A 27,649-nucleotide genomic window follows, 5' to 3' on the forward strand; every position below is an offset into this window, starting at 1 on the left:
TATAGTATATGTTGCTGAATGTTTCACTGTAAGATAAAGTATATTTACAGTTTTATGTAGTGTTCTATAAACATCTATTTGGTTGAGAGGAATAACAGTGTTGTTCTATAGACCTTTACCAATAATTTTGGTATAGTTCTTCAATTAGTTACTGAGGAAAAGATTGAATCTGTAAGGAAGTATGTTTTCTTCTTTCTCTTTATACTTCTGTCAATTTTCCCTCCATTGCTTCCTCCCCGTCCTGTACCTCTCCTTCTTGTCTTTTTGAAACTGTTATTAGACACATATATTTTTACCTCTCCAGGGTGAATTAACACTTTTATCAATTTCAAATATCCATCTTTTTCTTTTGTAATACTTCTTGTATTAAAGACTATTTTCCTGATATAAAATAGTCAAGCCAGCTTTCTTAAGTTTACTGTATGCAGTAAACATATCATACATCTGTTTCTGTTCCTTTACTTTCAACTTCTCTGTGTCTGTATTTAAAGATATGTTTTTGTGGACAGCATGTATTTGGGACTTGGTATTTATCTGAGAATCTTTTCCTTTTAATTGGTGGTACAGCCCATTTATATTCATGTAATTATTGATATGGCTGGATGTAGTTTCATCATTCTGCTGTGTTTTTCCTATCTGTCCCTTTTTTGGTCATTCCTTTCTACTTTCTGTCATTTTCTTTCCTAGCTTCACTTGAGTTAATATTTTTTTAAAAAATTCATTTTAGTTTTTCTATTGATTTTTAAGCTATCTCCTCACATTATTATTTAGTGGTTACTTTAGGGATTACAATATGTATGCTAGGTCAGTCTATTCTGAATTCTGATCTTATATGCTGTTCCTTCAATTTCTGTGAATTCATAATTCCTTTATTCTAAAAATTTCTCAGCCATGGCCTCTTAAATATTTACTCACTTGTATACTCTTCATTCTCTTCACTAATTAAACTAAGTATTATCCTCCTTCTCTCTACATGTCTCTATTATATTTTTTAATCTCTTTTCTTTCTGTGCTGTTTGTTGCTAATTTCTTCTTGCTATTTTTTCCAGTTGACTAATTCTCTCTTTAATTGTGCCTGATCTCATATTTGCTGTATGAACTCAACTATTATTTCAAAAATTATGTATTTCATTTATAAAACTTATATAGCTTTTTAAGTATTTCTGTTCAGTTTTTCTATTATCTTCTTACTTGCTAATTTGCATATTATACATAGTTAAAAGTATGGATCTAACAAATCATGTTTTAGAACTTCAAAGATCAAAACTGGTTGTTAATTGATTTGCTTGCTCTTAATTATGAAGGTCTGTTTTCATATGAAATTAAGTATATTTATTTTAACTGACATTGGTTTAATTTTCAGAACTCATATGGGCCTCAAATGAAGATTTTTTCCTTCCTGAAAAATTTGCATTTGCTTCTCTCTAAGACATGTGGTACTATTATCACATATCTCTTTCAGGATTTGGTTAATGCAGGAATCTTAGTTTCATGTCCTCCTTCTTGTTCTAAGTCCAAGGTCCAATCTCCTAAATGCAGGTCTGATATCAGTGCTTGCTCTCAGTGAAGACCCACCATGAGCATGCAGTTCAATCTTCAGATTTTTGGTTTTAGCTCATTTTTGATTTTTATTTTGTTTTCATTTAGCTGCTTGGAGATTTATCTTATTTACTGTGAGGACTATATTATTGTTGTTTGGATCAGGCTACTTAATATTCCTATGTTTCAATTATCTCAGTTATAAAATGGAGGAAATTATAGCACTGCTTGCCTCATATGGTGATTGTGTCAACAACACAATGGAATATTTAGATTATTCCAGAATAAAATCAAAAGTCAATAAATATTACCTATTATTATTATTACTATTATTACATTACTAGTAAGTATAAAAATATGAAATGATGGCATGATTCCCTTTAAAAATTGTTTCTACCTCTATACAAACAGAATACTCTCCCAGTTAAACGGCATATATTTAGATATATTTAATGTTTATTCCATTAAGTAATATAACATTCTGCTTTCATAAAGGAAAACAGACAATACTTGCTATGTCAGTAGAGAAGCTACCAACATTAATTGAAATTTTGACAAAGACATGACATTTGCATTCTCAGCACTCATGAAGGTCCCTGTCTCCATCATGCACTTTGTTTTGAAAACATTTTGACTTTCCCATCACTGAAGGATTATTCTAGATCTCAAGAGTTAATTAACTCATCTACAGTCTGACATCTAATGAGATAGATAGATTGCAGTCTACCATCAGGTGAATATATGTATAGCAGACATTTTGCTTCAGTAACTAATCAGAGTCTACTCTGTAACCACAAATATTGGGGAGAAATGTTAATGATATACTCTTGTTTGTAAATCAATTCCTTTAAATCAACTGCTTCATTACCAATTACGATTTTGATACTTGTCTAAAACCATGTTAAGCATCCCACCACAGAGCTTGTAGAGAATGGCAAGACCATAGTTTCCTAGTGCCTGTTAGCATCATTAAACAGGGAGAGGATAATTGAAACTGAATCAAGAGTATTCTTTTTCTTCCTTTCCCACCTTGCTTCCTGTGTTCCAAACACATGTTGTAGGTTACAAGTACATGTAAAGCCTTAATTACATTTAGCATCTGGCAGCTGTTGACTTACAGAGAGTTGTTGAGTCACATAAACTCAAAGTCAAAAGGAAATTCAGGAATAGAAGGCAGAAGCTTGCTCAGTGGAGTAAAAAAAATCTTATGTTATCACAGCTGAAATACTCTAACCATCAGCACTATTATGTTCATGGTGTGAGTGGGTGACGCTGTAACTAATCAGTTGCAGCAATACCAGAGATTAACTTGCCACTAAAATACATCATTCCCAATGTAGTTAGAGCCATCAACCAAAGGACCTTATAAGCATTGCTTTTAATACTAGATGGATTCACGCAATGGAGACAACAGCTTTACAAGGATTTCAGCATATCTAGAGGCATCAACTGATGACTTTTTTTTAAAAAAGATCTTCCAACCACTCAAAAGTGTCACCAAAGTTAGATGTGCCAAGTAATTTAGTTCATACACTATTTTGGGAAGAAATAAGTCTCTTGAGAACTAGCAATAAGAGATAGAAACCTTTAATACTGGACACCATTTGCCACACATTGGCAATTGTATGAGTAGAGAATTATCAGAAATAACAGGTGTGGTCTTAAGAGAGATAGTCCTCAAAATGTAAATGTCAAGTTACAAAAGCATAATAAGAAAAATATAATGAGTGCTATATATTGTTTTTAGACACATATATACTAACAAGATAAATTTGGACTAAAAAAACATACACCAAATTCTTCATAACAATTATTTCAGAGAAGAATGCAATGGGGGGGGGGTGAATAGAGGGAGGAAGAGGATTTGAAACAAATTTCACAAAATATTAACACTTGTTAATTGCAAGGGATGAGTGTTTATTGTCTGTACTTTTCTGTGATTTAAAGGCTTTTCTCCCCCCTAAAAATTAAAAGAATCTAAACATATAAGTCTTGGACCAGTCTACTTATATCCCATTATTAAACATATTTACAAATCATATTTTTTTTCTATTAAGTCATGTCATTCAAAATTTTCATGGTTACATTTTGAAATAAACTACAAAGAAAAGCCTCTACTTGCATGCCAGGAATAAAGTTATGAAGCAAAAGTAAATGCAACCAATGGATAAGTAAACTGTGGGACATCCATACGATGGAACATTTTCAGGAATAAGAAGAAGTAAGCCATCAAACTGTGAAAAGACATAAGGGAAAGTTAAATGTATATTACTAAGTAAAAAAAGCCAATCTGAAAAGTCTATATACTGTGTGATTCCAACTGTATGACAGTCTAGAAAAGGCAAAACCATGGAGACCGTAAAAAGATCAGTGGTTGCCAAGGATTGAGCAGGGAAAGATGAATATGTGGGGCACAGACAACTTTTAGGGCAGTGAAAATACACTGCATGATATTGTAATAATGGACACGTCATTTTACATTTGTCCAAACCTATAGCATTTATCGCATCAAAACAGAACTTTAATGTAAACTATCAACTTTAGGTGATAAAGATGTATCATTGTAGGTTCATCAATTGCAACAGATATTTATTACTCTGGTGGGGAATGTTAATAATGGAGGATGCTATGCATGTTGGAGGGGTGGAGGGAGAAGGTATATGGTAAGTCTGTTCCTTCCAGTCAATTTTGCTGTAAACCTAGAATTGCTCTAACAAAATAGTCTTAATTTTTTTTTAAAGAAGTAAATGCAACCAAATCATTATATGACAGATATATAAACTCATGTACTTTTCTCCCTAGGAGAAAGACTCAAGATCTGTGTGTTTTAAAAATACGTCAGAAACACATAATCTAGAACTTGAATCCCTATTCCACCTACTTATGGTTTAATGATGTCCAAGTTAATTCCCTGACCCCTGATCTTCAGTCTCCACATCTATAAAATAGGTTTAATAATATCTATATTCATAAGGCTATGGAGACAGCTAACTACGTGGGAGCAAACACAGGAATACATGAGAGGGGACATAAACATAAAAGAAGAAAATCTAGCAAGTAGAACAAAGATAAAGAGCCTCATTCATTCATTCATTCATTCATTCATTCATTCATTCGATCACTATATATAAAGTGCTTACTAGCTGCTAAATCTTGTTCTAAAGCCTTGGGATATATCGGCAAACAGAAGAGATATGTATCTCTGTCCTTATGAAGCTTATATTTTAGCTGGGACAAATAGAAAATAAACAGTTGACATTATGAATAAGTTAAGTGGGGGCCCCTGGGTGGCTCAGTTGGTTAAGCAACCGATTTGGGCTCAGGTCATGCTCTCGCTACCTGTGGGTTCGAGCCCCGCATCGGGCTCTGTGCTGACAGCTCAGAGCCTGGAGCCTGCTTCAGATTCTGTGCCACCCTCTCTCTCTCTGCCACTCCCCCACTCATGCTTTAAAGATAAAACATTAAAAAAAAAGAATATGTCAAGTGTGTAGTGTCTTCAAAGGTGTTAAGTGCTATGAAAAGAAAACACAGAAAGTAGAGTGGTGAAAGTCTTTTGTATTTTGAATAATTTGATCTGGTAAGGCCTCATTGAGAAGACGACATTTACACAAAGACTTGAAGAACTTGAGAGAGTCAGTCTTTCCAATACCTGGGGCAAAAAGGAAACCATCAGTGTAAAGGGTCCAGGCAGGAATGTGCTGGTAAGTCCCAGGAGTAGCAAGAGGAACTCTGTGGCTGGAAGGCAGTGAGCAAAGGCGCCATCTTATAAGAAGGGGTCAGAGGGTTAAGGACAGCTGAGCCCCAAAGGGTTTGGGAAGTGATATTAAGGACATTTATTTTTACTAAGGACATTTATCATTTGGGGGGAGAGAGGTGATTTGTCCAATTTTCATTGTTAAAGGATTGCTCTACTAGGTTAGAATACTTAAGGAGGGGAACAAGAACAGAATCAAAGGGACCACCAGAATGCATTTGTGAGAGACGATCACAGCTCATTCCAGGTGCAAGAAGCAGAACAGTGGGCAGGGCGGGATTTCCTAATGGACTGCATGTAGGATATGGTAGAGAGAAGTTGAAAGTGACAATATTTTTGAACTGAAAATCAGAAGGATGGAGTTGCCATTAATTGTGATGAGGAAGACACACACAGAGAACAAGTTTTAATCCTGAGTATCTGAGTTTGAAATGTGTATAGTGCATACAAATTGAGATGCTGGGTAGGTAGCTGAATATGTAAAATATGTAGATACTTGAATGATACAGATTTGGGAGTCATTGGCTTGTAGATGCTGTTTAGAGCCATGGAGCTGGACAATAATATCACAGTGTGAAATAACTATACTTAGAAATAAAAAAGAATAAAGGACTGAACACTGAGTCAGTTTTACATTCAGAGTCTGGAGCAAAGAGGAGGAAGCAATAAAGGATTATGAAAATGAACAACCAGTGCTGTAGGAGGAAAGCCACAAGCATATGCCAGAATAGAATCTAAGTAATGAAAGCGTATCAAAGAGGAAGAGGTAATTAACTGTTTCAAGCACTACTGATAGATCGTTATGAGAACTGAGAATGTGGCATGATGATACAGAAACATGGTAATCATTGGTGACATTGTCAAAATAAAAGCAAAAAAAAAACAACAAAAAAACAACCAAACAAAAACAACCAAAAAAAAAAGAAAAGAAAAGAAAAGAAAAAAAACCACAAAACCAAAACCAAAAAAGAAAAAAAAAAGTTATGTGGAGGGGTACATGTGATAATCTTATTGGATTGTGTTTATAAGAAAATAGGGGAGAAGAATCAGTGGCAATAAGATAGACACATCTTCTGAGATGTGCTACAATAAGGAGTGAAGGAATATGGTGGTAGCTGCTGGGAAAAGTGGGTGAATAGAAGCTGGGGAAAGTCTCAGCATGTTTGTGTGCTGGTGGGAGTGGAAGGATAGTTCATTTAGAAAAGAGAGGTGGGAGAATTCTTGAAGCAACATTCTTGAGTAGACCAGTGGGAATCCGATCTTCCACAGAAGTGGGGGTTTCACCTGGGGTAAGAGTAGAGATTGTTCATTTATAGTGACAGGCAGAAAGCCAGAGCATGTGCACACAGATGGTGGGAGTGGGTGGATGGTTGATATGGATTTGACAGTTTTCCTTTGAGGATGGGGAGGAGGTGCTCGGGGTTAAGGAGAGAGGAGAGGAGATGAAGCTGCCATCTAAGAAGCAAGAGACAAGGCACAGATCAGACAGTATGTACAACTGCAGAGCAGAATTAAGGTACCACTTGAAATTTAATAAACTTCAAAAACTTCGGGAGCAAATTTATTACAGTGCACATGTAACAATGAACTCATCATTCACTAGGGCTGCTTTGATTCATATAAAAAATTAAATTATGGTAACTATATTCAGTCCTTAAAAATGAGAAAATATTAAATGCAATGTAAAAACACTGTTCTTAAAATGAATGGTTCTTACGTGAGGGGGGAAAGTAAAGCAATTAGGGTGATGTGTTATATGCGGCCCATATTATCCCTTAAAGGGTAAGTGGTAACTATAAATTCTGAATCCACAGAAATTAATTCATATCATATTGCAAACTTCTACTTTTCATCAGATGGTTGTACCTTTTTTTCTGACAAGAAATCTTTCTCTCAAAACATTGAAATTCACTTTTTTAGATCCATGAATGAATGTAACAAAAAGGCATGTTAATTTCAAATGACCCAGGGCCAGCTTATACAGTAGGCACAGTAGACACAGTCACTAGAGGCCATAATACCTTTAGGGGCCCACAAAAATTGTTTAATTTCTTTTAAAATCAGGAAAAAACCTTTAGCTTGCAGAAAATGTTCTTATCTTTAACAGTAATATGTTGGTCTTTATATTACGTAGTTGTAAACTACAATATTAAATATTTTTCAGGGAGGAAGAGGCCAACAAAGGCAGAAATACACAAGGCCCAAGAAAGCCATGGTGCAGCCCTGCCCCCTCCATGAAATCCTTACACATAGGGAAGGCCAATATCACAATGAACCAAAACACCAACCTCCTCAAAGGATTTTAAAAAGAAATGTGGATTGTGCTCTAATAGCGTTATCATCCTGAAATGCACAAAGAACATCTTCCCGTGCACAGACATCAAATGCTCTGGCCACTTGGCTGTTTTAGAGGAACAGAAAAAGTGCCTGGTCTTCATTTTCAGGTGTTCTGGCAAAGATACACCCAGAGTTAATATCATCCTGCCTCTTGTAATTAGTGGAACAACTGTTTAGCCATTACTGACAATTTCCTTGGCGATCCTCATTTTCCCAAGATGTGTCCCAGAATCCAGTGACTGTACCACATCTCTCTTCTATTTGGTATTCAGAGAGCACGTTTATTGAAGATTTTCAAAGCTAACTGCCTTAGGATCCCACATCATCCGTGGTAAGTTTGCAAGAATTACCTCCCCTGAGCAGCAGAAAAGCAGGGAGGTTCCTGAGCTTTCCAGAAATCACAAAGTGTAACTCTGACAGAGCCGAAAACTGAGATGCATCTGTCTTGCCTCTCCCTGCCTTTTTGTTTTTTGTTTTTTAAATCAGGGGTCACTCCTGGTAGACTGCTTCCATTTTAGAAAGTCAACTTTTCCCAGCAAAACTGCTACTTCTCTGGAATGATGGGCAATGAAATCCAAAGGGACACTTAATTGTCCTCTATTGAGATGTTTCTCTTTGCTGAGGTTTTTCCAGGTGCTTTATGAAAAACATTTGCGCTACCTGGCACTTTGTGAGCCTTCATCTGAAAAAGAACCTTTCCCTTATTAAAACAGCTTCACTTTCAAAGGGGACATCCGTTTTGTTTGCTTGCTCACAGGCCGTGAACAGGCCACCAGGGAAACTGCCGCTTCTCTGGTGGAAGTCCCACATGCCTATGTCACAAGGGGTTAGGAGCCTCATTAATTCCTGGGCTCTCATTTCAGGTTGTTTAGGGATCAGCAGCAGATTATTATTTCAAACACTTATTTCTTGCTTCAATTTCCTCTCTCTTAGAATTGGCTCCAAATCATTTTCTCTTGTGTACAGTGTGCTCAATCTCCATTCGGATAAGAAAATCAAAATAGTCCTTTCAGAAAACCTATCCATCAGCATTATCAGGAACACACCCCACAAAGGCTTTGGTTGACGTGCCTGCATATCTGGCAGGTTTTATGCTTCTTGGTACTTCAGTCTCCCTCAGAACCATTGTCATTATGTGGCTCACACAGACCCAAGGGCACCCAGCGTTTGTGTTTCAAACTGATTAGTTCAATTCAGTTCCACAAAGAGACAAAAGGGTATGCTAGGGACCAACCAAGGATAGAGAGACAGAAAAGCTGTGTCCCTGCTTTTGGGGGATCTCCAATAGGCTAACAAGTAAGACACACACACAATTACAGTATCCTGTTGTGTTCCTGATAAATTTATTTTTTACTCTACCTACATTGGTGGGTGTGGGAAGGCAGATGCAGCGGGGGAAGTAACTCTTTCTTTTTTCTCCAGAAAACCTGATTCTGCGTGGCAAACATATAATCTTGGGTAAGCCCCTTAATCCCTTGACTCCTCAGGTTTTCTTTGAAAATAAAGGGATGGGATCAGAAGGGTTGGCATCCTTCATTCAGTCACTCAACAAACATTTATGGCTTAATATTTACCAAGTCTGTAGTTGGTATTAAGACTGGTTATAAACACATTACATATAAAATCTCATATAATCCTCAGAACAAAGCTAGGAGGAAGGCATTAGGCTCAAAAGAAAGAAATAACATTTCTAACTAAGGCCATGTGATGATGAGGTAGAAAAGCCCTGATTTATGCATTTCTATTTTTGGCTCCAAAGCCTGGGTGCTCTCTCACATGTCATGCTTTCTAGTTGAATCTAAAGACTTTCAGCCTTAAATTTCTTTGACGAGGGGCACCTGGGTGGCTCAGTCGGTTGAGCATCTGACTTCAGCTCAGGTCATGATCTCATGGTTCATGTTCCTGAGCTCACTGCTGTCAGTGTGGAGCCCGCTTCATATCCTCTGCACCTCTCTCTCTCTCTCTCTCTCTCTCTCTCTCTCTCTCTCTCTCTGCTTCTACCCTGCTCACTCACTCTCTCAAAAATAAATAAGCATTTAACGAATTTCTTTGATTATGTAGTATTTCTAGTGAAAGTCTAGTCATCAGTCACTTTTCCAAATTAGGATACTAAGAGGTGGGGAGTGGGAGATGGGGCTCTTGGAAGAATCTGTAGAAAAAAGGCAAAACAGGAAAGTAATTATTTTATAAGAGAATGGCTTATGAATTCCTACAGTTTATGTTCACCCAACTGCTCAGATCAATGAAATACTATATAGATTATAAAAGTGAATTATTTCTTTTAACACCCATTTTGTTGGAAATACATGAGACAGAAGCACAGACATAAGGGATCCAGTGTAAGGAAGTAGAGAATTGAGCATCCCTTGGTCATAGTGAGTGACTGATATGTGACAATAACATTGGCTTGTTGACTTGTCAGCCTCGCTCAACACACCAGATCCTCCTCAGCAACACTGGCTGATGCTTACTACCACAAAGCCAGGATGTAGTGTATTAGCTGCTCAATGAACATTTGTTGAGTTAATGAATTAAATGAAGTTAGAGAGATAAAAGACAGAGAAAATGTACCAGTGTCATTCATTAAGAATGTATATTTTATCTGCAAAAAGTGAAAGCTTGACCTCATCTTTGCCAATTTTGATGCCTTTGATTTCCTTTTTTGTCTGATTGCTGATGCTGGAACTTCCAACACCATGCTGAACAACAGCGGTGAGAGTGGACATACCTGTCGGGTTCCTGATCTCTGGGGGAAAGCTCTCAGTTTCTCCCCACTGAGGATGATATTAGCTGTGGGCTTTTTATAAATGGCTTTTATGATGTTTAAGTATGTTCCTTCTATCCCGACTTTCTTGAGGGTTTTTATTAAGAAAGGATGCTGAATTTTGTCAAATACTTTTTCTGCATCAATTGATAGGATCATATGGTTCTTTTCTTTTCTTTCATTAATGTGATGTATCCCATTGATTAGTTTGCAAATGTTGAACCAGCCCTGCAGCCCAGGAATGAATCCCACTTGATCATGGTGATCTTGTACCCCAATGTTTATAGCAGCACTTTCAACAATAGCCAAATTATGGAAAGAGCCTAAATGTCCATCAACTGATGAATAGATAAAGAAATTGTGGTTTATATACACAATGGAATACTACATGGCAATGAGAAAGAATGAAATACGGCCTTTTGTAGCAACGTGGATGGAACTGGAGAGTGTTAGCTAAGTGAAATAAGTCATACAGAGAAAGACAGATACCATGTGTTTTCACTTACATGGATCCTGAGAATCTTAACAGAAGACCATGGGGGAGGGGAAGGAAAAAAAAAGAGAGGGAAGGACCAAAACCATAAGAAACTCTTAAATAAAGAGAATAAACTGAGGGTTGATGGGGGGTGGGAAGGAGGGGAGGGTGGGTGATGGTCATTGAGGAGGGCATCTGTTAGTATGAGAACTGGGTGTTGTATAGAAACCAATTTGACAATAAATTTCATATTAAAAAAATGTATATTTTATCTTATTCTCTGCACCCCTTTCTTCACTGTCCCTGACATTTCTACCTATTTTATAAATCTTAAAATACATATGGAGCACTAACACAGATAAAATATGTAAAACAGCTTTCTGTTTAGTGCTTTCACATCTTGGCAGTACTATGTTTATAATCGTTCTGAGAATTATATCTTTATATGTATAATTATATCTTTATATAAATAAATATATATATACATGTATATACATATATATATGTATATATATATTTACATATATAAACAAAACAACCTAGTCACTGCCATCATGTGGTCACTTAGACACCCCAAAGCCTTAGACCTTCTGAGACGTCTATGTAAATATTTGTGTATTTTTATTTCTCTGCATTCTACCAGGTTTTATTTCAAGCAAGAAATTATCCACCCCTCCCTTCTTTTTGCACATCACAGAGCCAAGTTTCCTGTGTTACACCGATTTCAAAATGTTCAGCACCATTTATCCCTTTTTTATAGTTCATATAAAGACATGGCTCCAAGACCTCAAATAACAAAAAGTTTATTTATGTATTTATTTTTGCATGGCATGCGCTGATGAGCTAGTCTGCTCAGCAAGCATTTCACAGATTAGACGCATGAGTATGGTTTCAGGCAAGGCTCCCTCATGTTTCTGCGCATTGGCTGATAAACACTTCAAAGTAAACCGCTCATAAATATGAAATGAAAAGCCGAGGAGTCGTTATGCACAGCTTTGAGATACAAATCTCTTTATTCCCTTCTGAAGTGGGGTTTGATTGACATAATGAGTCATAGATCCTGTCCAGGGACACACTGCCTTTTCCCCTTTTCTCTGGAGACAGGGAGACTTTAAAGAAATCCACTTTAGAACTTGGTGATAGACAGCTCACTTGAAAAAATAATAAAGTTGAATCCTATATTAAATAACTTATTATTTTGTGTTAATGCTGACTTTGACAACCATGACATATGTCAAAGTTTCACTACACATCAGAGAGACATTATTAGCTACAACTCTTAAGAAAAAGATTGCCAAATTTGAAAAAAAAAAAAAAAGAAGAAGGAGTGCCATTATGTCTTTTGTCATATATATTGTTGCTATACAGACTCTTTCTCTGGTAAGAGAAAATCACTACTTAAATTAATTCAGAGAAGAAATCTAAAATCCTGTAAGCTGAAAGGCTATGGGGAGTAATGAAGGGGGATAATTATTGTGGAAAATTCATTTTATAAATAAATATCTTCCAAAAAGGAAAGGATCACACAGTGTAACTTGCTATGAAAAATAGGTTGAAGAACAATTGGAAGTGGAGATTCAATTTAGTCTTGCCCACAAGTTCTTAATAATTATCTGTTTGCCTGAAAAAGATAAAAATTTCCACAAGGTCATACAATTTTGAACTAGATCGTATTTTGTAAATTCAAATGACTTACAGAAGCTAGGTAGTTAACATAAAGGAGCTAAGTCAGTTTATTGGTAAAGGCCAATAAGGAGTAGTGGGGGCCTGCAGAAAAAGAAAGAGGGTTTTGATAAGGTAGCTGTTATTCAGCTCCAGTAGATATCTGCCATTCAAAAAGATAGAACTAATGTTGCCCAATTTTGCACTGTTTTTAGAAAAGCCTGAAATCTAGATTCTATATGTTATTTATTTATTTATTTATTTATAAATAATGGCCAAAACATGTAATTAAAAAAAAAAAAGTACAATTCGAATAAAGTAGGTCTTTGGGCTGCTAGACTTTAGTTTCTGCTCTAGACTTTCTATACTGATTAAAGAAGATTTTATTAAGAAATAAAAGAGGAGGGAAAGAGAATAAAAACCTTAAATCAGAATGTTGAGACAGGAAGGGATTCTGAACTAATCTACACCAGTGGTTTTCATCTACCTGTCTAGGATCCCTAGGGATTCTGTTGAGAGCCTGCAGTGAGTGAGAAGGACCTGTTTAGAGCTGTCCCTTCCCCCAAACCCCTTCGAACAGAGCAGTTGAGCTTTTTTATTTAAACCATGATGTGGGCCAGAAAATTTTTGAAAACAGCTAATGGGACCATGCCCTCATTTGAGAGTTACCAAGTTACCTACTATCATTCCCCTACCAACACCTAATTGGCCCAGGGTTCAAGATTCCATTAAGTTTCAGGGTCAGATATCCTTTAATTATTTGCCTAGAGATTTAGTTTGAGAGTCACAGATTTAGTTTGAGAGTCTACTAAAATTAGGAGACAGTTTTCTTTTTATGGTATAGAACCAGATTCTAGAAGGTGGTCATCCAGCCAGGAACTATCACTGGGCTCCCATGGCATCTAGGTCAGACCATATCTAGTTCTTGTCAACCAAGTGAAGCAGAAGTGATGTGTGTCATTTAAACCCTGGAGTTTAAAAAGCAAATGATCCTCCTCCATGTCTTCTTTCCCATATGATGCAGAAGATCTAGCAATTATAGATTCAAGATGGTAGTGCCACTGATGAAAGACACCTTGTCCCCACAGTCATCACCTGGAGGAGATGAGCCCAGTCATCAGCATTACTGATTTCTGGCTTCACAGGAATGAAAAATAAATTTTGTTTGTGGCTAATCCTTTATATACATTTGAATTTCCTTGTCCAAAAATCTATAGATTTAACCAAAATAATGCAGTCAATATTGAATTGTTTGATGTTGTGTTTTATGGGAAACATCCACAACTATGAGATCCAAAAGATAAAATAGCCACTTTCTCATGGGAACTTGTTAATAACAATAAACTACTATTTAGTCAGACCTATTTTGTAGGAGCAGGAAAATGATATGACCTGCTAAAGGACATGGATTTGGGCAGTAGAAAAGCAGGAACTCAGATTCAGATTTTGGCAGTTCACAAAGCTCTCACAGCCCTACCTATGGTAATTTCTGTTGCAATGTCATGAGTTGGTGACTAAGATTTTATTAAAATCCTTACCAGTCCAACATAATAAAATTTAGCATCATTCTTACATGTCAGATGTTAAATCTCTAATTATTTGTATTATAAATTTAAAAATAAAACAACTTTGACTAATGTACCTCCAAGTAAACATTTGGACATAAAGAAATACCTCATCAATATGTAACATTATACTGTATTTCAATACCAGCAATTTATCTTTCAATAACAGCAAAATGTTTTATGAGATGTTTTCATACATATGAGAAAAGCGATAAAAGCATAACTTTTTAATAGAAAGAAAACAACAATTACATAAATTAGCATCTTAAAACTGTCAGATATTAAACCCTAATACAAGCCAAAATAAAAAAGGAGATACGCTATACCTATATGTGTACATGTACATATACAGCATATATAGTCATATAAATAATAAGGCAGTTGAGAAATTGGAAACGTTAATATACACATCCACAAGAATAACAAGAATCCTCTTTGATTCATCTCCAACTTCTATTAGGACCCACAACCAGCTCATTCTCAAACTAAGAGTGGTCATGCAACACAGTGCAAAGGGGCTTTGGAGTCCGACTAAATGAAGTTCAAATCCTCCAGCTTTGTAGCTCTGGGACCCTGGGTCAATTTCCTGGCTTCCCTAAATCTATATTTCCTCATTCATAAAATGAGGATGATAATATCTATCTGTCTTCAAAAATACAGACTAATGCCCACATCTAAGGAAACTAAACCTAGACCTTCAGATGATGAACATAAACCATTATAAAGTTAGATGAAAACTAAAGCATTGCTTCCTGGGACTGGAGTGGAGAACAAAAATCCTTTGGAGTTGACAGAAATATTCTAAAGTTGTATTGTGGTGATGGGAGTACAACTCTGATAATTTACTGAAATTCATGCAACTGTACACTTGAAATGGGAGCATTTGTGATTTGTAAATTATACCTCAATAAAGCTGTTAAAAATTAAACAAGTTGCATGCAAGTATTTCTATGTGTGTAGCTGAAGGTTGCACCTGTCAGACCCAGAAAATAACAATAGAGTCAACACTTGAGATTTACAGAATGTGGAAAGAACTATTTGAAGCTAATCTACTACTCTCATGTGAATTGAAAGGAGGTAGGATCTCTGGCTATGCAAAGAAAGCAAAATTATTGTAACAGGGCGACTTCTATTTTGATTCCATCACAAATTTTAGTGGCTAAAATATTCCTAGAATAATAGTTTACTCATTAACTTTGCTTTGAAAATCATGAAGGCACAGGTCTCCTGAGAGTCAAACACCATGCTAACCGTGAGGGGAAAAAGAATAGCCTTCCTAAGAATAAATCTATACCAGAATACTTTTCCATCTTGAGGTGTTTTAATCCTCTAGACTGAAAATAGTTTGATTAAAACAGGCTGCACTGGGATCATGCATTCTGTCTCAGTCCAGGAAGAAACAGCTGTCAGTCACATCTCTGTCCTCCTCCTCTAGTCCCTGGAGGACAACGTAAGCAAGCTGTCTCCAGGATAAGCGCTCCTCTGAGAATTGCCAGCTCCTCATGGCCTGCAGCTGAAAAGCAGCCATTCTGCTCATTCGTTCTATTAGCCCTTTGACTCCCCTCCTTCATGCACAAATATAAATATAATGCTTAAGTGAATGATTACTACTGTCCCCAAAGAAATTTCAATTAAACACTTGGAATCCCTAGGAATGGTACCTAGGGAGATTCCCCAAAAGAGCTGCAATTTGTTATGTATTATTAGGTCTGGCTTCGGATTATAAATCTTCTATTTTTTCTTTTCATGTTAGCTGGGGCTTCCAAAGAACCACCTCCCATATGATTTGAACAATTTTCCCCAAACTCTAAGCAGGACAAGCATAATGGAGTTATTCCTGAATAATAAACTCCTGGTCTGTTAAAAAGTTTAAAAGGTGGATGGGAGGATTTCTTTGTCTGCTACCGGAGTATGGGATGAGATAATCTTTCTTCTCTTCTCAAAAGGAGTGGAGGACATTAGGAAATGCATGGTGAGTATTGGGGTGGATTCTTTCAGGGAGTGTTCAGTGTTTCAACCCACTACAATCCTACAGTATTGTATGCATGGGAGCTGATAACTAGAATTTAAGCTCCATGAAGGGAGTATTTTGTCTAAATGACTTTGGTGTTCTCAGTACCTACAACAGTGCTGGCTATATAGACAGATTTTCTACACATAAATCTAAGCGGAAGGAAGGGAGGAGTGGAGGAGGGGAGGAAGGGCAGACTTGAATAGAAGTCCCTTGATAACTAGGACAGATGTTTCTGTACCACGTCTAGCAAAATTTCATAAAACATTCCCTTGGGCCACATTTACTATTGTATTATTTTGGAAGAATTTACCTAAGAACCAGATATTTGATAAAACTTATGTTATGCTATCCTTTTTCTGATTGTTTGTTGTGTTTTATTTACTGGGTTTTGTTCAGCTGAATTAAATGATCAGAGCTAATTAGACTATACTCAGAAGAAAAAATTCGTTTTCCAAAAACAAAAAACAAAAACAAAAACAAACAAAACAAAACTCAACAGAGTCAGTGGATTGTCAAATAACATTCTCTCCTATGATGACATTCTATGATTCATCTTCTTTTGGTGTGTCCAAATATAGTTTCTAAAGAAATCAAGAATATTAGTTCCTTTCCAGTACTGTAGCTTATATCAATTTTTTAAAGTATTATTAAAAAAAATTGAGAGGCCACTGAAAAACCTTATTTCTACCAAAGGCAATGTCTGTATTAATATCTCTCTTCAAGTATTCATTCTCCTACTAAAGAAGCAGTTTCAAATCTTCAGCAAATAATGATTAAAAAAACTTCAATTGAGACAAAATGTAAATAAATTTTCTCATTTTAATTCCAATTTTCTGTTATCTGCAATTGTTCCTGGTCTCCAAACTCAACATAATGAATACATAAATGATTAATGATTGAAGGTGAGCTTTTTGACATTGTGACTACACTTTTGTCCCCTAACAATGAAAGCTATGTGCTCCCAGCACTTGGTCATGGGCTAACTGATATGTGCAACCACCAAAGCTGGAAGGGAGGGAGGGTCTGTGAACATTGGTTTCTCACCTAGTAGTGATATCAACACTTGCTACCCTGCAAGCGGACTCTTTGCTCAACTCATGGAACCCTTAGTGATGCCTGCTTTTGAACAACTGACTCTAAAGCTAAGAGAAACATCTCTTAGGAATCAAGTCTCTGTGTCCTCTGTGAAATACTCATCAGTAATGTAGCAAGAAAATGCTTAAGATAGCTGAAATTCTCTTTTTACCATCAAAGGAGGCAGCATTTCTAGCCCTTCTGTCTCATGGCCTGGGACACCAGGAGGACAAAGGAGACGTGTGACAGGCTGATTTTAGTTCAAAATGGGCATTGTTTACCTACCTCGCACCCTGATATAAAGGCTGCAATGTTCCTTTTTTTTCTTCTAGCTCAGGATTGAGGATTATTACTCCAAGAAATTAGAAAGCAGACATGACATCTTAATCCCCTCCAAGTTTCTGCTGTGCCCTACCTTCCAGGATGTTTTTCCTTGTCACCAATCCCAAAAATCAGCAAGAGGGAAGAGGAAGGAATGAGACACTGAGTTATGAGAGCCAAAGTTCCTGAGCAATTGCCAGGAAGGTTAAGGCAACACAATCATATTAATGACTTTCTTTGGGAAACCTATATTTTCATTTTTAGTATCACTTGAATGGATATATTCTTGGTGATTCATCCAAAGCTGTGGATTTTATTTTCCTCTAAATAAAGGAATAATCAATCAATAATAAATAATTTCCCTTTGTACACTTGAGTTCCAAGCAGAGAAGAATTTCTTTTCAAAATTTCTTGATTCTACCCAGTGAGTCTTAGATTAAAAATAGCAAATGTGGGGTGCCTGGTTGGCTCAGTCAGTTGAGCGACCGACTTGGGGTCAGGTCACGATCTCACGGTCCATGAGTTCGAGCCCCTTGTCGGGCTCTGTGCTGACAGCTCAGAGCCTGGAACCTCCTTCAGATTCTGTGTCTCTCTCTCTCTCTGCCCATTCCCTGCTTATGCTCTGTCTCTCTGTCTCTCTGTCTCAAAAATAAATAATAAAACATTATTTTTTTTAAATAGCAAATGTAATTTGGATGGCCATGCCCTCAGCCACCAAAATGCTTTACTAAATCAAAGTTTCTTCTCTCTGCAGTTGTATATATACATACATGTATGGTGCATATATTCTTGAAGTAGTTGAATTCTGGTTCTAGTTTTGCAGCTACATAAATAAATAAGGTCAGATAAGTCACTTTACTCAATATTAAGATGATGAACTTAAATAATAGTTTTTAAGATTCCTTTCAGGCCTAAAATTAATATATTTTATGATGAATGTAATTATTACAATAAATATTTGCCTCAGTGATACTGCCATCCCATGCACTCTGCAATATGACATTTCTTACAAAGATCTGCCAAAAGGCAGACCACTGTGACACAAAGTTTAAGAAAAATGAAACCAAAATACAATTATCTCAGACAATTTAATTAATAATGATCTTATTAAGGAACAAATTCCTTTATTAATTCATTTTCTAATTCAACAAATGTATTTAGTTATAAATTCTAGTTTGATTTCTATTTTCCTTACACCCGAGTAAACTGAAAAAGAAAGATACCTTCTCCTGAACTACAACAGAAGTGCAGATTTGTCATAGTTAAATAACTCCAATTCTAGAGGTTCTAGTAGGTAAAGCCAAACATCTGGAAGCAACATATAAAATTCATATAGTTAATAAATGAGAATGAAACAAAGTATGGCATTTCCATATTGTGTGGAAGAAACATCAAGTTCTCAATGGCCAACCAATACTGTAGCTAAATTAAAACACAGAATGGAGGACATCAAATCATATCTAGATTTTGCTTTCTAATACTGTTCTCAAACAAACAAAACTAACAATTCCCTTTGCAGAAATGGCTGATTCCAAGGCTGTATATTTCCAAGCAGAAAATATACAAAAGCCTGGAGTATCCTGTAATATCAGAAAGTGAGAAAATGCTGAAAACAAAATAAAAACCCACAATGGTGGGTGTATGTCCCAGGGACTCAAGAGCCAACTAAGAACTCTCAGGGGCCAAACGGGAACACTATGGTCGACAAAGTAAATCAAGTAGTACTGACTTATAACCTAAAGTATAAAGTAAGTACCCAGGAGTCTGTATTGACATAAATGAAAAATTAATAAATAAATAAATATAGAGAGAAACAACTCTCTCAAAACAGAAGGATTCCAAGTCATTTATGTGGACACTCTGCACTCAATGAAGTGGAATAGAACTTCTCACTCCCTAAGTGTAATGTACTTTCTTTGAAACACTTCAAAAGAAATTCGTGTGCAGTACCCTTCTTTTAAAATGTACATTATAGAAAGGAAGACAAAAACAATAATTTTATAGTGAAGTACTTTTAAAAACACTAACTCAGTCAAATAATGATCAGGGTTAATATTAACAGCGATCAGTCATGTTGAAAGAATATGCTCTTGGGGCACCTTGGTGGCTCAGTCTGTTGAGTGTCTGACTTTGGCTCAGCCCATGATCTCACGGTCCATGGGTTCAAGGCCCGCTTCAGTGCTGACAGCTCAGAGCCTGTTTTAGATTCTGTGCCTCCCTCTCTCTCTGCTCCTCCCCTGCTCATGCTCTCTCTTTCTCTCTCTCAAAAATAAATAAACATGAAAAAAAAGAAAGAATGTGCTTTTGAAATGAGATGATGAGAAAGGCACTTTTACCTCTATATCCCTCCTACTAAAATACATTACCACACTCTAATGAGGAGAAAAATATCGGACAAATCTCAACGAGGGCTGTTCTATAAAATACCTGACCAAAACTCCTTAGAACTGCCAAGGTCATCAAACATAAGGAAAGTCTGGAAACTGTCACAACCAAAAGAAGCTAAAGAAGATAGGACTACTAAATATAAGGTGGTATTTTGCATAGGATCCTGGACCAGAAAAAGGACATTAGGGGAGAATGGAGAAAATCTGAATTAAGTATGAACTTTAGTTGAAAATAATGTATCAGTATTGGTCCGTTAATTGTAACAATGTGCCATACTACTGCAAGATTTTAATAATAGGAAAAATTAACTGTGGGGTATACAGGAACTCTCTGTACTATCTTTGCAATAATTCTATAAAATAAAACATTTTAAAAGTTTAAATCCTTTTAAAATAGAAAAGTTTATTTAAACATTTTGGTCCAAATGTGTTCTACTATGTCATCCTATCCAGAAAAAAAAAAAAAAAAAAAAAAGAGAGAGAGAGACAAATAAAAGTGATAGAAAAGTGGAAATTTATCGGTATTTAGGGAGATGAAGTGGAGATACTATTTGGTTAAACATAAATTTTACTTTGTTTCTTTCATTCTTTCTTTCTTTTTTTAAACCACAGGTAAATTAGCCAAATAATGTCTCAACTGTAACTTAGCCTCCAATCACAGGTGCCACTCTTTGGTTAAGAATAAGAGATCTAGGGGCACCTGGGTGGCGCAGTCGGTTAAGCGTCCGGCTTCAGCTCAGGTCACGATCTCACGGTCCGTGAGTTCGAGCCCCGCGTCGGGCTCTGGGCTGATGGCTCAGAGCCTGGAGCCTGTTTCCGATTCTGTGTCTCCCTCTCTCTCTGCCCCACCCCCGTTCATGCTCTGTCTCTCTCTGTCCCAAAAATAAATAAACATTGAAAAAAAAAAAAAGAATAAGAGATCTATAGGTTATCTTAATTACATGATTACTCCTTCATGAAATTTAGGACAGAAGGTTCCTTCAATCATCTGAAATGTGAAATACTTCATAAAAGTTCATGTACTACCTTCATATGAATCATTTAACAAGGTAGTAGTAACCAGATGACTGAAATGTTCACAGAAAATTCAAGAAACAACAAAAAAAAGCAGTTAAATTTATTCTTTGCTGAAAGAGGTACATGGTTCAGTTTAAAAATATCAAATAAATAAATCTAGTGATATCCTGACATTTTGGGGGGAAAAAAGAAAAAAAAAATACTTCAGCAGGAGCAAGAAAGGAAAGATAATTTACTCTTAGGACAAACCAACAGACTAATTGTTTGACTAATAGATACTGAGCTAAAATGAAATAAAATCCTATTTCTAATTTTAAAACATAAAAATGGAAGGAAAAAAAAAAACATGCAATTAAATTAGAACAACTCAAGGAGGAGCTTGCCATGACCTGTTCAAGAAGAAATGGCACACACCTATCACTTATCTAAAGTTAGACCCAAACAAGAATAGCAGAGACCCGGGAAGCTCACTGACAATATCTTCAGGGATGGCCTCATACTGAATAAGAATCTGTAGTGTGTCAGCAGAACTGCCTCCATTTTGCAAACGGAGAGGGAACAGAGGAAAGATGAGGAGTGACAGATGAGCAGGTTCCCATTTCTACATCTTTCTTACTTGCCTTTTTTAGAACCTTGTTGAAATAATCTTTTTTTCTTAAAAAAGCCTATTCAGGAATATTTTAGGTTATAAATCTTGACAGTATTTACTAACAATTTTTAGAGCACATAAGTTTAATAATTTGCCAATATAATTAATATGGCTTATGCCATTGTAGCACCAATCCACCAACATGCACTACATTATTTCGACAGTGTCATTCTCAAAGTCTATATTCAGTCAAACCTTATCAAAAATATACTATGTGCTATGGACTGAATTGTGTCCTCCCTCTCAAATTCATATGTTTAAACCTGGATCTTCCATGGGCTTAAATTAGACACAGGGCATTGAAAGGGATGGTTAACATGAGGTCATAAAGGTATGGTCCTGATGCAATAGAACTGGTACCCTTAGAATAAGATGAGACACCAGTGGTCTCTCTCTGCTATGTAAGTACACAGTGAGAAGGTAGCTATCAGAAAGCTGGGAAAAAAAAAGCTCTGGACCAGAACCCAACTCTTCTGGAACCCTTATCTTAGCTTCTGGCCTCCAAAGTCCAAGAAAATAAGTAAGTTTCTGCTGTTTAAGCTAACCAATCTATGGCATTTTGTTATGACCATTTAAGGTAACTAATATTATATAGGCAACTTAGAGTGGTCTCTATGTCATTGGGGTTTTCTTCCTTCTTTTCTGGGGGGAGGTGGGTTCTCTTCCTTCAAGGTATATGGTAAAATTATACTTCCTAAACCTCTCTTACAAATAGGAAAAAACACCTGATATATTTCAACCAGTGAAATGTCATCATGAGTGACATTTGTTAATTTCAGTGAGCATCTTTAGTAAGAAATCAAGCATGATTCTCCATGGTTTTTTTTTTTTTTGGTTTTTTTTTTTTTTTGCCTCTGCAAATGCAGTGTTCCAGATGTTCAAGTCTTTATCAGCTATATGTCTGAGTGAGGACCATGAGAAGCAAAGTCCCTAGTCAACCCACAATGGACACAGTGTGATTTAGAAATAAACTTGTGGGTTTGTTTTTATGTTTATTTATTTTGAGAGAGTGACAGAGAGTGTACAAGTGGGAGAGAGGCATGAAGAGGGAGAGAGACAGGGAGAGGGCGAGGGAGAGGGCGAGGGAGAGGGAGAGGAAATCCCAAGGGGCTCTGCACTGTCAGTGCAGAGCCTGATGTGGGGCTTGAACTCACGAACCATGAGCTCATGACCTGAGATAAAATCAAGAGTCAGATGCTTAACTGACTGAGCCACCCAGACGCCCTTAAACATGTGTTGTTTTAAGTCACTGACACGTTCCATTACTAACTGAGAGCAAACTTAGTTCTGCAGGGGAAAAAAAAGTAAAGCAAACAAGCAAGCAAACAAACAAAAAAACTTAGCCCTATAGGAGGGAAAAAAGAAAAGCAAACAAGAAGGAACTTTGTAATGCTCTCTTGTAGCTCGCGGAATAACCACTGCAAGCATATATATTACAGATACAATACTAAATACAAATGATTAACCTTTGTAACAACCTAAAGTGTTTCTAACTATCAACTGATATGATAACCTACTGGGAAAGCACAAAATGTTATTTTTGCATTAACATTTTATTAAAAATATCTATCCAGATCCAAGATAATTTTGGAATAGCATTTCAATTTCATCTCATCTTGTTGAACATTATTTGCAAAGTCTTTATTATTTATAAAGGTAAACAGAAGATTAATCTTACTTGATTTATGATAAAACATCCTGACACGTATTGAGATTGACATTCAAATTGGTCATATTTGGGGGCGCCTGGGTGGTTCAGTTGGGTTAAGCATCCAACTCTTGGTTTGGGCTCAAGTCATGATCTCACGGTTTGTGGGTCTGAGCCCTTCATCAAACTTTGCACTGACAGTGGGGAACCTGCTTGGGATTCTATCTCTCTCTCTCTTTATGCCCCTCTCCTGCTTGCACTCTCTCTCTCTCTCTCTCAAAATAAATAAATAAACTTAAAAGAAAAATAAATTGGTCATATTTTGGTGTGAACCTTTTATATTCCCAAGGCTAACTTAGTCTCCTTCCTCATTGCCACTTTCTGACATCACCTCACCATTGTGAACAACCTACGTCGCCCTCAGTGGCCACATTATTTTGTGACATCAATTCTTTACACAATGAGCTTCCTCTGCCTTGAAGTTTTTGTATCCCCCCATTCACAACTGGATGATGACTATTCATTCTATAAGATTCACCCTGCATGTCAACTGCTCTGAAAAATCTTGATCAAAATCTCCAGCAAAAATTAGCTCCTTCTTTAGATTCCCAAATCACTTTGTGGCTACCTTTATTATAGCACGTATTCCCCTTAATTATAATTTACCTGTTAATGTGTCTGTTCATTTTATTTTTAAATTCTAAGTGAGCTGAAAACATCTCTCACTTACTGAATTAATGTAGCTACAATATACTTGTGGAATGATTGGGTGAAAGTGTAAAATTAGAAATTGTTTCTGCCTGAAAATGTTGGATACTGAATAAAGTATACTCATGTTCATAATGTTTAGTTTAGTTTTTTTTTCCTTAATCGTCAAAGGGAAACAGGTTGCAAGCTCACCTGCTTTTATTTTTCTTGTTTCTGTTCTGTTATACATGCTTTTATAACACAGGAAGTTTAGGTATACTAGCATTTTAATTTGCTGGACTATGCTTTGTAATCACTGATTAGAAAGAATACAAGGAGCCTTAGAAGTCTCTACGGTTCTGTCCAAATTCCCCTTTGCAAACTTCTGATATGATTTATATTCCTCAGGTAATAAAGGAGCTTTCCTCAACTTTCTTCACAGCCAGCCTACTGAACCTCTTCATTCTCCATCTCTACCACTCCTGTGGGCAAGAACAAAAGAAGAAAAAAAAAAAAGCTAGGGAACAGAGATGCCTTTTCATGCTCTTAATCAAAGGTCTGTAGCTTCCTGAACTTGGCCTACACTCCAAGCAGCTCTCCCAAGTAGGGACAGTCCAGATCAGCTGGCTACAGTGGCCAGCAAAAACAGAGGAACTACAAATTACTGCACCCACTCTATATCCTAGTTCTCCACTCTGACAAAACAACAACAACAACAACAACAACAACAACAACAACCAAAAACACACACAGAAATCAAAAAGACTGACATCAGATGACAGGGTGGAGAGATTATTGTGGGTGCAAGTACAAGTTTACATCTGTTACAGTTTGGGAGTGGGGAGAAATGTATTGAAAACTCTTTAGGGGGCAGCACTGCACAGGTGTTGGCATTGGTAAGATGGGGGTTAAAATTAAACTCCATCACTTGTGAATGTCAAGAAGTTACTTCACCTGATAAGCCTTCATTTCTCATTTCTGAAGGTGAAGGGATTGTGATAGCTCCCCAGTTATGCTTGAGTTGACTCAGAGAGGTGTTGAACACAGCATGTGGCACACAGATCACACCTCACTCCCATTGAGGCGTATATGTGTTATTTGGCCCCTTAGATGAATATACAGGATCAGAGCCTTTGTTATTAATAACCATTGGCATTAAACTAGCAACTAATAATAGTTTTATTGGTTTGATTTGTAGGGATAATATAGGAAAATAGCTGGGATAGAATTTGGAAGAGGAGAATTTGAGGCATGGCTTAACCTCTAAGTAGCTGTATTATGATTCACAAGTCTGTCTTCTAGTTTCAATTTCCTCATCTTTACACCAAAGGGGTTAAAGCAATTGGTCTCATGTATAGCACTAATGTTTGACTCTCTTGGATAAGCCAGATTCTCTTACGTTGCATGCAAAATGAAATAGTGAGAATAATGGAGGTGGAAGGGAGAGGGCATGTTCACAAAAAGGTGTCACACAGCAGAAGGGTGCTGGTCAATCAAGTTAAAATAGGCAAGCAGTGTTCACAATAATTTGAGAGGCTCTAATTTGGCAACACACAAGTGAATTTCTATTCAACAATGGATTTTGTCACCTTTCTCTTCTGTTACATTTTTAACCTCTAAGCCCTCCACAAATTCTGATTTCAAAAGACAAAGAGGGCTTTGGTGACAACTGCAAAACGCTTGCAAATCAGAGCCTCAATTCAGTGCCTTTTTTAAGATATCAGCAGAGATTGCCACTACAAATAACACGCCCATGTATCATAAGAGGAGCCATTACTATGAAAATGAAATGTACCGACAGCATGTTAACACAGAGTTACAGGGCTAAAAGAGATTATAAGCACAACGGAAGAAAGGAATCAAAAAAAAAAAAAAAAAGGGAAGGGAAGAGGAAAAGGAAAGAAAAAAGAGAGAAGGAAAAGAAAGGAGAGGACAAGCCATTACTGAATGGGAATTCCTAGAACAGTAAATGAATTGTCTGTTTGGCCAAGTCTAAAAAGTGTCACTTAACTCCAACTTTCAGAGAGAGATGGGGCTCACGCATATGCTACTTATTAATTTTATACCATGAAATGTATGTGAAAATAAATTGATTTTATTTTCAAAAGACAAACTTTTAATATTCACATTGAAGGCATATTTTAAAGTTCCTCAAGTACCTTTAAGGAATTTTAAGAAAGTTTCACTGTTCTTAAATAATTCAAATGGTGGCTATTGGTATGTTTAAGGTTAGTTGATGTTTTTAAGTTTGGTTAAGATCATGGGGCCAGAATTTAACTTCTTGGGCTATAATGCAACTCCATTATTTTGTTTGTTTAATTCCAGTAAAGTTAAAATATAGTGCTATATTAGTTTCAGGTGTACAATAAAGTGAGTCAACAATTCCATACAACACGCAGTGCTCATCACTTAAAATGTATTCTTAAACCCCTTCACCCATCTCTCCTATTTCCCTACTTGCCTCTTCTCTGATAACCACCAGTTTGCTCTCTATAATTAATAGTCTGTTTTATTGGTCTCTTTTATTTTTTCATTTGTTTTGTTTGTTAAATTTGACACATGAGTAGAATCATATGGTATTTGTCTTTCTCTGACTTATTTCATTTAGCATTTTACCCTCTAGATTCAACCATGCTGTTACAAATGGCAAGATTTAATTCTTTTTTATTATTGAGTAATATTCCAAGGTGTGTATGTGTCTGTGTGTGTGTACACACACACAGACACACACACACACACACACACACTACATGTTTTTATCCACTCATCTGTCGATGGACACTTGGGTTACTTCCATATTTTGGCTATTGTAAATAAAGCTGCAATATACGTAGGGGTCCATGTATCTTTTCAAGTTAGTGTTTTCATATTTTTTGGGTAAATACCCAGTAGTGGAATTACCGGACCATATGGTAATTCTATTTTTAATTTTTGAGAAAGATCTATACTGTTTTCCATAGCCAACTCTGCTCTTTTCTGACTGTGTGAACTTCAACAAGCTTCATCTTAGCTTTCTCATTGTCAAATGGAGATAATCAAAGTATTCCATTCACAGGTTTTGGTGAAGTAATAAATAAAATAATTCATAAAAGCACTGGACATAGTAGGGACATAGTACGTAGTCAATAAATATAAGCTGTAATTATTAGTAGAGCTCAAAACACTTTAAAATGCTATATATTTTGTGATAAAATATGTATGCACATCAACTCATAATCAGATGCAGAAAAGATAAAGTATATCGCTGACTTAATAACTTTATTATAACTCCATTGAAACTATTTACTCCAACACAGCCATCATATAGAGTGAAGGCAAGGTAACCATTGGATTACTAAGTCTAGAAGGTGAACTGTTACACAGATTTTCTAAAGCTCCTTGATTTTTGAAGGGACCAAGCTTATTCCAGCCTTGCTCTTCTGAGTCTTACCTTTTTAAAAAAGTTTATTTATTTGAGTGATACAGTGAGCATGCCCATGTGTGAGCTGGTAGGGGCAGAAGAGGGAAAAAGAGAATCCCAAGCAGGCTCAGCACTATCAGCACAGAGCCTGATATGGGGCTCCAACTCACAAACCTTGAGATCATGACCTGAGCCAAAATCAAGAGTCAGACACTTAACCAAGTGACATCCCCAGGTGCCCCTAGAGTCTAACTTTTAAAGACATTATCTTCCCCACCATGCAAGGGTATCTCCATCCCCCACTTTGGAGCAAAGGGGCAATAATATCAAATATATCCACACAACCACAAACTAGA

General features: G+C 36.5%; 1 protein-coding gene and 1 long non-coding RNA gene across 13 annotated transcripts in view; one reads left to right on the forward strand and one right to left on the reverse strand.

Moving 5' to 3' along the window:
* TENM2 (teneurin transmembrane protein 2) overlaps positions 1-27,649 on the reverse strand; it is a 944,724-nt gene that overhangs the window by 876,440 nt on the left and 40,635 nt on the right. The window lies entirely within an intron of this gene.
* LOC125176114 (uncharacterized) overlaps positions 21,946-27,649 on the forward strand; it is a 48,741-nt gene continuing 43,037 nt past the window's right edge. For all 11 annotated transcript variants that reach the window (XR_007156128.1, XR_007156127.1, XR_007156130.1 and 8 more), the window contains exons 1-2: positions 21,946-22,078; positions 24,302-24,449. This is a non-coding gene — a long non-coding RNA (uncharacterized LOC125176114). The remainder of the gene's footprint in view (positions 22,079-24,301; positions 24,450-27,649) is intronic.

The sequence above is a fragment of the Prionailurus viverrinus genome, chromosome A1 (assembly GCF_022837055.1).
Source record: "Prionailurus viverrinus isolate Anna chromosome A1, UM_Priviv_1.0, whole genome shotgun sequence".
NCBI classification, from domain to species: domain Eukaryota; kingdom Metazoa; phylum Chordata; class Mammalia; order Carnivora; family Felidae; genus Prionailurus; species Prionailurus viverrinus.